This window comes from Oryctolagus cuniculus, chromosome Y, assembly GCF_051225735.1.
Source record: "Oryctolagus cuniculus isolate XC-2025 breed Fujian yellow rabbit chromosome Y, ASM5122573v1, whole genome shotgun sequence".
NCBI classification, from domain to species: domain Eukaryota; kingdom Metazoa; phylum Chordata; class Mammalia; order Lagomorpha; family Leporidae; genus Oryctolagus; species Oryctolagus cuniculus.
This window is the reverse complement of record NC_142889.1, coordinates 17,571,345-17,585,085: the sequence shown is the minus strand read 5'-3', so window position 1 is coordinate 17,585,085 and position 13,741 is coordinate 17,571,345. Positions and strand designations below refer to the sequence as shown.

General features: G+C 41.3%; 1 protein-coding gene across 4 annotated transcripts in view; it reads left to right on the top strand.

Annotated features, from left to right (window-relative positions):
- The first annotated feature begins 877 nt into the window (after positions 1 to 877).
- Positions 878 to 13,741, top strand: part of LOC149119304 (uncharacterized) — a 38,337-nt gene continuing 25,473 nt past the window's right edge. For 3 of the 4 annotated variants that reach the window (XM_089325050.1, XM_089325051.1, XM_089325048.1), the window contains exon 1: positions 878 to 1,330. The gene's annotated coding sequence lies outside the window, so the exon portion shown is untranslated. The remainder of the gene's footprint in view (positions 1,331 to 13,741) is intronic. The other variant, XR_016228594.1, reaches the window with a different exon arrangement.

The following is a 13,741-nucleotide window of genomic DNA, read 5'->3' as shown; positions in this document are numbered from 1 at the left end:
CCACCTGCAGTGCAGACATCCCATATGGGCACTGCTTCACTTCCAGTACAGCTCTCTGCCATGGCCTGGGAAAGCAGAAGATGGCTCCTGTGTGGGAGACCTGGAAGAAACTCTTGATTCCTGGCTTTTGATTGGTGCAACTCCAGCCATTGTGGCCATCTGGGGAGTGCAGCAGGGGATGGAAGACCCCTCTCTGTCTCAGCCTGTCTATAGCTCTATCTTTCAAATAATTAAATAAATAAAAGTTTTATTAAAAAAGAATTAAGCACTATTACTGGATACAACAATACCTATCTTTTTTATTTATTTATTTTTTTTATTTTTGACAGGCAGAGTGGACAGTGAGAGAGAGAGACAGAGAGAGAAAGGTCTTCCTTTGCCGTTGGTTCACCCTCCAATGGCCGCCGCTGCAGCCGGCGCACCGCGCTGATCCGATGGCAGGAGCCAGGATCCAGGTGCTTTTCCTGGTCTCCCATGGGGTGCAGGGCCCAAGCACCTGGGCCATCCTCCACTGCACTCCCTGGCCATAGCAGAGAGCTGGCCTGGAAGAGGGGCAACCGGGACAGAATCCGGCGCCCCGACCGGGACTAGAACCCGGTGTGCCGGCGCCGCAAGGTGGAGGATTAGCCTATTGAGCCACGGCGCCGGCCCAATACCTATCTTCAGGGGTGTTACTACACACCACCAAGAAACAAATAGAAAACAATTTTAAGGAACAAAATATAGAGTAGGAAATGAATGTAAGAGAAACGAGGCAACGAATGATGAATCGAGTAGTCTTCAAGTCGGTATTAAAAAATCTTAAATAAACTCCCTGAAAAAATATATAAAGGAAAGACCCAGAATCCAGTAAATATTTGTCAAGTATAACTCACCTTAAGAAGTCACAAGAGCCTAGCAGGATCAGAGAAAACGGAGGAAGGAGCTATCTCAAGAGGGGAGCTCGTCAGGAGGTGACAGCACCACCTACTGTTGGGAGTATCCATCCAAAGAATCCGAGTCAGCCGCAGCTGTGCGCTCAAGCCACAACCCTTAGTTTCCCAAGACACCACAATCCCCATAGAGCGCCCTCCTACCACAGGCGACACTGATTGGCTGCGTCTTCTCTTTCATCGCGCATGCTCACTGGCTGTGTGAATGATCCGTTCCTTCAGCCTCACCTGGGGAGCACTGCGCATGCGTCTTCCTTCTGAGAACCGCCATTCTCCGCTTCCCGGTGCTGTTTCTGGTGGTGGCTCCAGGCGGCTCCGCTTTGCCTCTCTGTGAGCTTCGATCGTTAGGGTCGTTACCGAGTTCTTAGGACAACCAGATGCCTCACAGCTGGAAAATGGTGAGTGTGGGCCCAGTTCCCTCTGAGCTGGGCCAGCAGCTGGGCCCTGGGCATCTCCTCCCATCACTGCAGTCCGTGGCTTTGGCTCAGTTCTCAAGTCTTGCATCTTCCCCAAATGTGTGCAAAGGACAGGAGGGTCCTTAGACTCCAGACTTTCCATATGGTCTTTGTGTGTGTGGGGGCTGTGATCTGGGGGTCCTCTGTGCTAGGAGGGTCCTTAGACTCCAGACTTTCCATCTAGCCTTTGTGTGTGTGGGGGGGGGTTGTGACCTGGGGTCCTCTGTGCCACCTTTCTGCCCCGGGGTGACCTGATTCTTCTGAGTTGGAAACAGGGTTTCATGTTGGTAACCAGTCCGGTCAGTGCAGTTCTTCCTGGGAACCTGAGTCTCCTTTCTGTTGATAATAACCCAGTATCATAGACTGGGTAAGTTATTAGAAATAGTATTTGCCTTGTGGTTTTTCTCTGAAGTTCCAAGGCAGCCTCTGGTGATGGTCTTGTGGCAGAGGCCTGGGGTAGCACAGAGACCACGTGGCCAAATAAAGGGAGAGCAGGGAGGCCAATACAAGGTATCTAACAGAACAGAGCCTCCGGGAGGTGACCCCATTACCCCATTCATCACGTGAATGGATTTGTCTTAGTCATCACCTATGAGGTCCCACCTGTTAATTTCTAAAATTGGGATTAAATTTTTCCATTAGATTGAGGGGGATAAACTGTGTTCATGGGAAGCATTAAGCCTGGCAAAAAAAAAAAGTCTCTAAATATCTAGATCTTCCACGTTGCCAAATGCCAACTGTCCTCTGAAGTTCATGGTACTACCAAGTATTTAACCTATGTCACATTTCATTCAGCTTCAGGTAAAATATTATTATTAATATTTTTTCTACAAGAAAATTCTGTCACTCTTTAAAAGACTTATTTTATATCTGAGAACATATATATTATTTATGTTACATATGACAGGGAAACAAAGAATGCCTACCTGACACCACAGTGTAAAAAATAAAAAAAAAGCAGTGGTTAAGATGGGCCATCTTATACTGATTTCCCAGGCACATTAGCAGGGAGCTGGATCAGAAGTGTAACGTCCAGGACTTGAACCAAAGGTTACAGGTGATGCTAGCAATGCAAATAGCGCTTAGCCCTCTATGCCACAGCCCCTCCCCCCTCCTTTTTTCTTTTGCCTCAGTTTCATCCACGCATACCACAGTCTGAGGGTGTGATTCTGCCAATTCATTTAGTGCTTTCACTACATGTGACTTGAATAATATGAAATTAATTTTTTTACATTGCTGACAATACATTTTTTAAGATTTATTTATTTATTTGAAAGTTAGAGTTACACAGAGGCAGAGAAAGAGAAAGAGGTCTTCCATCTGATGGTTACGCCCCAGATGGCTGCAACCCCTGGAGCTGTGCCGATCCGAAGCCAGGAGCTAGGACCTTCTTCCGAGTCTCCCACGTGGGTACAGGGGTTCAAGTACTTGGGCCATCTTCTACTGCTTTCCCCGGCCATAGCAGAGAGCTGGACAGGAAGCATAGCAGCTGGGTCTTGAACTGACACCCATTAGGGATGCCGGCGCTTTAGGCCAGGCCATTAACCCACTGTACCACCCTGCCAGCCCCACCTTTCTTTTTCTTTTTTCAAGATTTACTTATTTGAAAGACAGAGTTATAGACAGAAAGGGAGAGACAAAGGGAGAGAAATAGATGTTCCATCTGCTGATTGACTCCTCAAATGCCTGCAATGGCTGGGGTTGAGTCAGGTCAGAGGCAGGAGTCAGGAGCTTCTTAGTCTCCCATGTGAGTGCAGGGACACAGGCAGTGGGGCCATCTTCTGCTTCTTTCTCAGGCACATTAGCAGGGCGCTAATCAGAAGTGGAGCAGCCAGGTCTCGAACTGGTGCCCATATGGGATGCTAGTGCTGGTGTTGCAGACAAAATTTTTACCTGCTTTGCCACAATGCTGGCCCTGACAGTATCTCCTGGTTCATGTTTCTCAAGTGCTAGTTTATGGTAAATTATTTAAAATAATGGGAAAATATTATTAAATTCTGATTCTGTAGGAAGAGCTGATACAGTAGATGGATTAACTGTCTAACTTTTCATGTGTTTACTTATTTGTGACTTGCCAACACTTGGGGTGACCTTATTTATTTTCTCCATCCACTGTTAATTGATATTTCTGTATGATTGCATATTGCTAACTGCTAAAAGCCACTGATTAAGCATGTATACTATTGTATTTATTTATACTGATTACCAGTGGTGGATGTATTTCTCCTTGGAGTTCTGTACATTTTTTCTTATGTAGTTTGATGCTCTATTTTTTCTTATGTAGTTTGATGTTAGGTACTTTGGTAGACTCATTGTAATATCTTCTTGGAGGACTGGCTGCTGCTTCACTTGTAATTTTTCTGATTTAAACACTAATTAGTCTGAAATGAATATTCAATTTCCAGATATCATTGTAAAGGTGTTATAATAGACTGAATGTTTATGTTTAATCATCTATGCCTTCATGTTGACCTTTTAAATACATACTTACTCACTTTATGTTGACAGAATTGAACATACAGCACATAAAATGATGTTTAAAGATATTCATGCACTGGTAACGAATAAATCTAATCAATTGTCACATTCATTACGTCACATACCTCTTTTTAATGATGAGGACACTTAAAATCTAATCTCTTTGTTATTTGCCATAGTACAGTATATTGTGATTAAATATTGCCACCATGTTGTACAACAGACTTCTTTATTTCTCCTATGCCAAAGAAATTTGTTGTTCTTTAACCAAAATGGCCTCAGATTTCCTCTGTATGTCTTTATATTTCAATGGTTTTCCAGGAGACAACAAAAAGCTGGATCGCGATTTTAATTTTCATGTGTCAGTCTCTACCTTTTAAATGATTTATTTAGACAATGGATATTTTAAATACTTTTGATATAGTATAATTAATATGTAATTGAATGATGGAGAGTCAGAGACAGAGGGAGAGAAAGGCTATCTCCTTGGTACATTCTCCAAATAGTCACCATGGCCAGGGATGCTAAGAACTCCATCTATGTCTCCTATATAGGTGATGGGGGCCAAAGGACTTAGACCATGTTCCCAGGGAGCTGGATCAGAAGCTGAGCACCAGGGCTCAAACTGGTGTTCAGATATCAGATACTGGAATCAAAGTTAGTTATCCACAATTCCAGCCTTTTGTTTTTAAATTGTTTTATTCATTTATCTTATTTATAAAGCGCAGACACACAGTAAGCGAGAGACAGTGATCTACCCTCTTGTTTTACTCTTCAGATGCCTGCAAGATCTGGAGATGGCCCTGGCCAGAATGGAGGAACTTATATATTCCAGATCATGTTAGCAAAGACCTGAGTACTTGAGTATTCTGCTTTCTTCCAGTGTATGCAGTAGTGGAAACCTGGAATTTGGGGTAGAGCCAGGACTCAAGTACAAGCACACCAAGGTGAGAGGAGGGCATTCAAAATGACCTCCTTACCACTATGTGAAAGCGCACACCTCTCCTATTTTAATTGAGGATTCTGGAGGAGTCCATTTTCTGTCTTCAGTTAAGATACCAATGAGGGGCTGGTTCTGTGGTGTAGCAGGTAAAGCCCCTGCCTGCAGTGCTGGCATCTCATATGGGCGTGGGTTTGAGTCCCTGCTCCTCTACTCCTGATCCAGCTCTCTCCAGTGTTGACAAGTCACAAATAGAGTCACTTACAGTGGCTTGGGAAAGCAGTAGAAGATGGCCCAAGTCATTAGGCCCCTTCACCCATAGGGGAGACCCAGAAGAAGCTCCTGGTTCCTGGCTTTTGATGGTCCCAGGCTGTTTGGGGAGTGAACCAGTGGATAGAACACTTCTCTTTCTCTCTCTCCCTGCCTCTACCTCTCTGTTACTGCCTTTCAAATAAATAAATTAAAAAAAAAAAACATAAAAAGGAGGAATCAAATCCCCAATTGGCTGCAACAGCCAGAGGTGTGCCAATCTGAAGCCAGGAGCCAGGAGTTTATTCCAGATCTCCCATGGGTACAGGGGCCCCAGGACTTGGGCCACCTTCTACTGCTTTCCCAGGCCATAGCAGAGAGCTGGATTAGAAGTGGAGCATCTGGGACTTGAACTGGTGCCCATATGGGATGTTGGCACTGCCGGTGGTGGGTTTACTCACTACATCACAGTACTGAGCCAACATGTATTCCTTATATAATATTAGATTTGAACACATACACGCAACAGGATTTGAACAAACCAGAGAACTATCTTTTAAATACCTTTTTCTTTGTGTTTAGGTCTTACCAGCTGCTCTCTTCCAGTGCTTTTTTTCCCCTTTCTTCCAGCTCTTTTTACAGAACATCATATTGTGAACTACAGGCACCATACTGTGTTATGAAACTCTGGAACTTGTTACTTCTGTCTCACTTTGTTTTGGTGATTGCTATTCAAACTCCTTCTTCCCAGAGCCCTCACTCTTCCCAGTCTCTAGTAATCATAATTCTGTTTTTTTATTTATTTGAAAGGCAGAATTGTAGAGAGAGAGAGAGAGATAAAGAGAGAGGGAAAGAGAGATCTTCCATCTGCTGGTTCACTCCCCAAAAGGCTATAAAGGCCAAGACTGGGCCATATTGAAGTCAGGATCCAGGAGCTTCATCTGGTCTCCTACATAGGTGCAGGGTCCCAAATATGTTGGCCTTTTCCCACTACCTTCCCAAACCATTAGCAGGGAGCTGGATCAAAAGTGGAATAGCCAGAGGGCTGGTGCTGTGGCATACTGGGTAAAGCTTTTGCCTGCAGTGCCAGCATCCCATATGGGCAGCTGTTTGAGTCCTAGCTGCTTCTCTTCTGATCCAGCTCTCTGCTGATGGCCTGGGAAAGCAGTGGAAGATTGCCCAAGTCCTTGGGCCTCGGCATCTACAGGGGAGACCCAAAAGAAGATCCTAGCTTCAGATTGACCCAGCTCCTACCATTGTGGACATTCTGGAAGTAAATCAGTAGATGGAAGACACCTCTCTCTCTTTCTGTGTGTGTGTGTGTGTGTGTGTGTGCGTGTGTCTTCCTCTGCCTTTCAAGTAAATAAATAGATCTTTTTTAAAATAAAGTAAAGTGGAATGTCCAGGATTTGAATTAGTATCCATGTGGGATGCTGGTGCTATAGGAACAGCTTAACTCAAGGTGCATATAGTACCAACCACATTATCCTGTATTTTGATCCATTATTGTTTAATGTAGAGAACATTTTTTTTTCCTGTATCTGGCTTATTTCCATTGACTTAATGATCTCCAGTTCCATTCATTTTGCAGTAAACAATATTTCATTCTTTTATGGCTGTATTATCTTAGCTGTTGTCAGTAGTGTTTAGTCAACATGGTAGTGTGGGTAGTTCTTTGCTATGCTGATTTCATTTCCTTTTTACCCTGGAATAGAATAGTTATATGTTATAGTAGATTGATTTTTAGTTTTTTTCTTTTACAAAGGACCATACTGTTTTCCATAATTCCTGTACTAATTTCCATTCCCATTAACAATATATAATGACTTTTAAAAATCTGCATTATTACTAGGCCCCTCCCCCACCCTTTTTTTTTCTTTTTGGAGTAAGATGATATTCCTGTGTGTGTGTGTGTGTGTGTGTATGTTTTAAGATTTTATTTATTTATTTGAGAGATAGAGTTTTAGACAGAGAGAGGGAGAAACAGAGAGAAAGGTATTCTATCCACTGGTTCACTCCCCAAATGGCCACAATGGCTGAGGCTGGGCTGATCTGAGGCCAGGAGCCAGGAGTTTCTTCCAGGTCTCCCACATGGGTACAGGGGCCCAAGGACTTAGTCCATCTTCCACTGCTTTCCCAAGCCATAGTAGAGAGCTGGATTGAAAGAGCAGCAGCCGGGACTAGAACCCATGCCCATCTGAGATGCTGGCACTGCAGATGGAGGCTTGGCCCACTACACCATGGCATCAACCCTCCCCACTCAGTATATTTTGGTAGGCATTTCCTTTATGACAAGTGATATTGGCATCTCTCAACATGCTTATTGACCATTTATTTGTATTTCTTCTGAGAAATATCTATTCAAGCTCTTTCCTAACTCTTAACTGTATTTGGATGTTCTTAACTCTCCATATATTTCTCCCAGCAGGTTGTGGTGCAGACTATCCTGAAGTATATACTCAGGCAAATAATTTCATTCTACATGTGTACTTTAAGCTACTCAAAGTAGTCCCAATTTGAATATTTTTTTAAAGATTTATTTGTTTATTTGGAAGGCAGAGTTACAGAGAGGCAGAGAGAGAGATATCTTCATCCTAGTCCCTTACCCAAATGGCTGCAATGGCCAGAGCTGAGCTGATCCAAATGCAGGAGCCAGGAGCTTCCTCTGGGGCCCCCACATGGGTGTAGGGGCCCAAGGACTTTGACCACCCTCCTCTGCTTTCCCAGGCACATTATCAGTGAGCTTGATTGGAAATGGAGCATCGAGGACTTGAACTGGTGCCCATATGGGATGCCAGCACTACAGGCAGTTGCTTTAATCCCTGAGCCACAGAGCTGGCCCCTTAATTCAGTTATTAAATGTATTAATACTGAGGAAGGGGAGTGCATGTCACACAGACAACAGCGGGGAGAGTTGGGATGTCCAGGGCTCTGAGTCCACACATCGGCGCTGGAAGGGGAGCTTGCTATTGGTGAGTACCCTAGGAGGCAGTGGTGATGAATCAAGTGTTTGGGTCCCTTACAAGGACATCAAAGACCTGAATGAGATTCTGGACTCCTACATTGGATCTGACTCACTGCTAGCTTGGATCTGTAAGCACCTGGTGAGTGAACAAGCAAATGGAAAGATCTGTCTGCCTCTGTCTCTCTGCCTCTTTGAATTTCAAAAAAATAAATATTAGTTAATATCTAACAAAACACTTCTATATTATAATTTTACACTTTAAAAATAGTTGATAAATCTGTGGAATATTGCATTACATAGCACATATATTAACACAGGAAACTAAGTATATCTACCCAGTTCATTAAGTATAGATATCACACAAGTTTCTTAGCTTCACTTTCAGATTTTCCAAATGATAAAATTTATTATGAAAAATGCTATAAATATTGTTCTGGAGCAATCTGTTCCTGAAACATTTTTGAGAGAAATATTGAAGTTTGTTGTTGCTGTTGCTCTGTGGACATATGTCTTGATATTGATTTTTAATTTACTCCCAAGGGTGAGCCAAAGGTCTAGTTTTCTGAAGTATCATGAGTATATTCTTCCATCCATGAGGCACTTGTGCTTTTACAATTGCAACACACTTCCTTTTCACTGACTTTAGAGAGTGAATCCTCATATTGCCTTCCCTCAAACTCTAATTCTTTTGAGCACTGTATTCAACTTTAATTTACATTTTCCTGAACATTTTTGATTTTGCAAAAAACACATACAGTCAGAAATGACTGGAATATATCCATTAAAAAAATATGTGCAGTTCTCTCTCCATTTGCAAAAAGAATTTAATTATGCTTTCATTTAACTTCTTCACATGCTTCTAGAAAGTCAATATTTCCTATACATACTGTAATAAGTTATTCAGTGAAAGATTGTTTAATTGAAATTAGAAGAATTATATGAAAGCTTCTCTGTATCTAGTTTGTTTCTTTGTTATCTGAAGCCCAAAGGTCAGGGGATTTTAATTAATTTTCCATCACTGTCATCAACTAAGAGCTATACAGTAAGAGGTAAGATTAGGTAAAGACCATTGGCTGACAAATCTATGGCTAATAAATTCCTTTTCCATGAAAGTCAAAACACTTTTTAAAAATTTTCTCTTAGAAAATAATTGAAAAATGAGCATCTCCTTCCCTTATTTTCTTTCTTTCCCTAGTTTCTCTTACAGTCACCATTGTTTTCATATTTAAGGTCACTTTTCTAATTTTATGACACCCTTCTTCAGTGCAACTCAGACATTATCCACAACCTATCTTCTAGCAATGAACAATTCTTTTATTTCTGTTCCTGGTTTTCAATGCTTGTTCTATACATAGAAATAGGAAATGCCCTGAATGTAATGTGTAACTTAAAGAACATGGAAAAAGACTGTGCTGAATACTTTTGGTTCTATGCCATTAGATATAGATTTCAAATTCATTCTGTATTAACTTGTCCTACTTCAAACTGGAAAAATTTTTATGAGAAATGTTTTTGATTTATCTGACTGCTGACATTAATGCAAATGGTCTAAAAACTTCCATACACATAGCTTAGATCATGTTATCTCATTAGTGGGATCATCATTTGTTTTAACTTATAGCTGATTTTATATAGTCTTGAGAAATAAATTATTGTGCAAATAAAGAACCCATGAGAATTTGAAATGAGTAACAAGGAATAAAGATGTTTTACCCCCCCCAAAATGTATTAATACTGTCAAGTATTGTCTAAGCTGAAGACTATTCTCTAGACTTTGCCTTACTGAATCTTTGCCATATTTTGAACTGTGATATTTGAGAAGTAGAAAGATTCCAGCATTAGTAGAAACTTGTAATCAAGAGCTATACCTGGAAATCAAATCAAGGCACTCTGTAATATGATTAGGTTATCTTGACTGACATCATAAGCAAAAGGCTAAATTCCTGTTTCTAATTTAAACTGCTTTTCTCAACTGCTGTACATGATCTTCTACTGAAAATTGTTTTCTCTTTGTCATGATACCATTGATGGTTTCTTTTTTGCTTTGAATTCTTCTATTTCTCATCACTCATGCAAGTATCCCATGTGATCTCTCATTAATAAATTTCTGTAATTGTCCTTAATGAATCTGACCCTTTGTACTCTGAAAATCCCGTTTCCCTCCATCATGGGCCTCTTTCACAGCCTTCAGACTATAGTCTCTACTTCTTGTTGGACATTTCTTTGTAGCTTTGCAATTTGCAACTCAAGATCAACAAATCTAAAACTAAAACTACATCAGGCCAGTGCCACGGCTCACTAGCCCAATCCTTTGTCTGCAGTGCTGGTACTCTGGGTTCTAGTCCTAGTTGCTCCTCTTCCAGTCCAGCTCTCTGCTGTGGCCTGGGAGTGCAGTGGATTATGGCCCAAGTGCTTGGGCCCTGCACCTGCATGGTAAACCAAGAGGAAGCACCTGGCTCCTGACTTTGGATCAGCACAGCACACCAGCTATAGTGGCCATTTGGGGAGTGAACCAACAGAAGGAAGACCTTTCTCTCTGTCTCTCTCTCACTGTCTAACTCTGCCTGTCAAAAACAAACACACAAAAACCCAAAAAACTATATCATTCATTTCTCCATTTACTTGTTTAAGGGGTTACTATGAGCAAGCCTTTGCCAAATCACAAAATAGAATATTTTTCCTGGTCTCCTGCAACTTTCTCATGTTTAATTTCATCTGGTGTCAAATGTTGCTACTTTTATTTCTGTTTCTGTTTTTCAATCTTTATTTCAATGTTTGTATGCAGTGTGGAAAAGAAGAGGTGCTATTCACTGAATCTTTTTTTTTTTTGACAGGCAGAGTTAGTGAGAGAGAGAGAGAAAGAGAAAGGTCTTCCTTTTCCATTGGTTCACCCCCCAAGTGGCCCCTAAGGCCAGTGCATTGTGGCCGGGTGTGGCCGGCGTGCTGTGTTGATCTGAAGCCAGGAGCTAGGTGCTTCCTCCTGGTCTCCCATGTGGGTGAAGGGCCCAAGACTTGGGCCATCTTCCACTGCCTTCCTGGGCCACAGCAGAGAGCTGGACTGGAAAAGGAACAATGGGGACAGAACCGGTGCCCCAACTGGGACTAGAATCTGGGGTGGTGGCACCACAGGCAGAGGATTAGCCTAGTGAGCCACAGCTGCAGCCCCAGCCACCCAGTGTTTACTTGTAACAATTTAAATTCATAATCATAGCTTTATATCATGACATAAACTCTGAGGTGATTGTTATTTGAAGTTAAAAATCAAAATAAGTTAAACTGTTCAGTTAGAGTACTATTCTTTACCCATAATAACTTTCTCATTGTTCCAAATAGGCTAACTTCTGTTAGCTAAGCAAATTGCTAAGGCCAGCCCACATTGAATGTGCATTAAGTTCTACCTCAAAGATAGGAATAGGGAAGACATTTTGGACACTACAAATGTACAACTAATGTCATTGCTTGGTTCAATATGCTGAATGTATTTTCTAATTTCCTTTGTGATTTCTCCTTTCATTCATAGATTATTTAGAAGTCTGTTATTTCTTTTTTTCAAATTTATTTAATAAAATTTTTTCAAATTTATTTAATAAATGTAAATTTCCAAAGTACAACTTTTGGATGCAACAGCATCTCATATGGGCACCATCCATGTTTTGGCTGCTCCTCCTTCAATCTAGCCTCTGCTATGGCCAGGGAAAGCAGTAGAAGATGGCTCAGGTTCAAGGGCCCCTGTCCCATGTGGGAGACCTGGAGGAAGCTCCTGGCTCCTGCCTTCAAATCAGCATAGTTCTGGCCACTGGGGCCAGTTGAAGGGTGAACTAGTGGATGGAAGACCTTTCTCTCTTTCTCTTCCTCTATGCCTGTAACTTTACCTCTCAAATAAATAAATAAATCTTTAAAAAAAATAAAGAAGAAAAACAGATAGCCAGATACCACAAGGGAGTTCTGAGTGACAGGATTGCACAGGGCCTAACAATGCATTGCAGCAAATTTGCATGAGAGGTCAGTGCTGCAGTCCAGGAGCCACAACTTGAGAATTACTGCTTTAGCTTTCTGAAAAGTAGCACAAATATTTCTGCTTTAAATTGTTCATATTATTAAGCCATCTCACAAGTAAAAAAGGAACCGGAAAGCTATTATTTACTAAAGTCTTTACTTAGAAATACCAATGTGATTACTGGCAGTTATTACCAACATCTAATTTGGCATGTCCTTGTCAAAGAATGTAACTTGCAAGACAATTACCCTATTTCATGATGAATAACTAAGGCTGAGCATGCCAAAGCTAAGTGACAGGACTATAATTCACTAGGCTTACAGTCTAGCAGTTGAGAACATACCAGAATGTGCCTGGCACAGTGTCAGCTACATAAGAAAAAGATGAATTAGACAGAGGCCTGTACTCAGATGTTCATTCTGGCAGGAAATGCAGCTTAAAAAAAATAAGGCACAAAAGAAAAGCAGATGGAAGAAAGTTCACATCTACTTCAAGGTCAGTAAACACCATTAGTGATTAAACTATGAACTTCACTATTCATAATTTATTAGATTCTTTTTTGGCTTTTGATTCCAGTAGTCTTACTTCTTAAACCTGATGGTCTTTTCTGAGATAAGAACCCATATTTGCAAAGTTCATAAGATTCTGAAAGGAGTTCTAGAAATACTTATAAAATGACAAGTTGATGGGCTGATCTTCCAGTCCATCTTGTTTATCTGACACATACTTGGGTGTGGGCATTTGTGGTTAAGAAGCCTGTGTCCCCCTGAGGTTGACACCTGTCTCTGGCTCCCAACTCCAGCTTCCTGTAAGCATTAGGGACAGCCCAAGCAATCCAGTCTGTTATCTACATAAGAGATTTGCAATTAGGTTCTTGGCACCCAGCTGCAGCTAGTTCACTTTTTTGTGGACCTCTGGGAAGTGACTCAGTGGATACAAGACTTCTCTTTCTGAAATAAATCAAAAAGAAATGTATTTGAAATGGGAGGGTACTTCAGAAAATTCATAAAAGATGGAATTAAAAGGCAAATTTAGTTTGATGCACAGACTTTGAAGTCCATGCCTTTTTTTAGTAATATGCATTGTCCAAACTTTATGAAGTGCCCTCTTATAAATAAGGACCAATTTCTTTGAAAAACATAATATTCTTATTACTACTACCTCTCCTCACTTAAATATTTCCAATTTTAGTATATGTGTTGCCACAGTAAGTACTGCAACTACAGTTGTCTTTAAGGGTGGTTAGTTAGGGTGTCAGTATTATGTGGCATAGCAGGTAAAACCTCTGCCTACAGTGCTAATAGCCCATATGAGCATCAGTTTGAGTCTTGGCTGTTCCATTTCTATTGCAGCTCTCTGATAATGTGCCTGGGAAAGTAATGGAATATTGCTGAAGTCATTGGGCCCCTGAACCCATGTTGCAGACCCGGATGAAGCTCCTGGCTTCTGAATTCAGCCTGGCCTGGCTCTGACTGTCACAGCCATTTGGGGAGTTAACCATGAGATGGAAGATTCATTCTCTCTCTCTCTTTCCCTACCCCTCCTTGTAACTCTGCCTTTCAAATAAAAATAAAATTAAATCTTAGAAAAGGATATTTAGTTAGTTTGTTTTTAACTTGAAAGGTAGAGACCGAAACATCTTGTATCCAGTGGCTCATTCCCCAAATGTCCACAATAGTCTAGGCTAGGCCAGATTGAAATCAGAAATAAGGAACCCAATTCAGA